Here is a 2159-nt window from a genome sequence, read left to right on the forward strand (position 1 = left end):
TCTATATGTGCTGTATCAAATTTAAACTGCGACCAGTAATCGTAGCCGTCTTTATGGAATAAAGTCAACCACAGAATGACGTAGCAACATCGAAAGGTGTGGTGTACATCAATCTCATGAGATAATTAGAAGAAAGAAATAAAGAAAAGTAGTGCTGGTTATGTTGTGGAGTTATGGATTGGGATGGAAAGATAATTTAGTGTGGTACCTATTGTAGTGGAAGTGGTTTGGGATATATTTATATATTTAAATCAAAGTTCTCCTGGGATCCCGTGCACCCCTTTCACAGGGGTAATGAACAGGCCGACAAACTAACCAATGGAGCAAATATGAGTACCAAATTCTCTCACCACGGATTTGCTATAAAAAGAAATAGATCTTAAATGTGCCCTTAGTAATTCAACACCCAGGGATGAAACACGCGGAAAGTTTCATAGAGGGACACACGTAGAACTCGCTGAAGAATTAATGGAAGCCAACGGAAATGAAACTGGGAGTCTCCTAAGCCTAGTAAGACTGTCTCCTAAGAAATCGTACGGGGTGGGAATACTGACAGAAGAAACATTTTGTAGATTTTGCCAAGAAGAGATCGCGGAATAAACTACATGCTACTGTGAGATTCTTGCGCCTAGGTGAGGACAAACCGCAAACATGTCCTGCACAAAAGATCCACTTAGCAGCCTAACGCTGTGTTGACCCAGAGGAGAGCAACACTTCAAGATTTATGAACTCTTGCTTCCACACTTCTGTTGAGATCATCTCATCGCTGATTAGTAAGCTCTAAAAAAAGTAAAGGAAAACAATAAATCGACATATTTAGGTCGCGATGCAAGAGGTTCTGTGATTTTCCATATCTCTACCCCTAGATCATAGTGGTTGCTATGATTGTTGACGTAGAAACATCAACTACTGTACGTAGGATTTTGAATGCTTGGTTTCATTGAGGCGATGAGAGCATGCATAACATTTCTTTACTTGGTGAATGTTTTATGTGATGGATTATCTTTTGTTGTCTTTTGAGCCTAGTGTTGCAGTATGTGAGTTAAGCCTTAATGTAGTCCAAGAGGTAGTTCTATTCGATGATGGTATGGGGATTAATCCTATGAAGATTAAATGGATTGGTATATGTATAGGAAAACTCCCGATGCAATACTGGTTAATCTGAAGGAAGATAGCGACCCGATGTCTAGGAAATAAGCTTGGTGAATGGTAAAACCGCCGAAGCCGAATTGGTGATTCGGAAAAATATATAATGGTGCATTTTGGCCAAGAATGACTTTTCAAAATAACTTTCTCAAGGAAAGATGGCTGCCAAATTTGTGGTGCAAATCTGATTGAGTTAAAAATGACCACAATATAAGGATACATTTGCAAATACCAGCCCCCGAAGATTTGAAAAAAAGAGAATAAAGAAGAATAAGAAGAGCCATCAATATGGACTACGTTCTTAGCCAAAAAAAAGGTTTTTCGTTTGTTTCCTTTTAATATTGTAAATGTGTTTTATGCATTCGAGTCGTTTTATTTGAAATTAGATTAATATAGGAGCTGAGATTCAAGCAGGCGAGAGATGTGCTCAACTCAACCTGAATAAAGGGTACAAAACCAAGAACAGAGCTATCATGTCAGGTAGCCAAGCAGCCATCAAAGCTGCAATATGCTCAAATATCATTAGTTCAAGGATGATGCTGAACTGCAAAACCAAATTAAACTAATTGGTACGCAGAACAAAGTCAGCCTCTGCTGGGTCGCAGGACACATGGGAGTAGAAGGGAATGAGAAAGCGGACACCCTTGCAAGGAAAGGACCACCGCTGATAGGACCCGAACCCTTCTGAGGTATAGGAACCCACACTATTAATGAGTATCTCAGACAGAAAGTCAAAAAGAAAATGAAGGAACAATGGAATTCACTCATTGGACACAGGCAATCCAAGAATCTCTTAACAAATTTCGGAAGAAAAGAAATTACAGAATGTGTCAAAGAAGCGGGAATGAACTGTGAATCCTTATAGATTCTTAACAGGACATTGCAAGCTAAATGGTCGCTTAAAGAAGATTGGAATAATCCAAGACGGCACATACAATTCTGCAAAGAGGCAGAGGAGATACCAACACATCTACTAACGAACTGCGGTGCTACACTTGCCCGCAGGAGGAAGA

This window comes from Cimex lectularius, unplaced genomic scaffold (genome assembly GCF_000648675.2).
Source record: "Cimex lectularius strain Harlan isolate CLEC.00 unplaced genomic scaffold, Clec_2.1 scaffold47, whole genome shotgun sequence".
NCBI lineage: Eukaryota > Metazoa > Arthropoda > Insecta > Hemiptera > Cimicidae > Cimex > Cimex lectularius.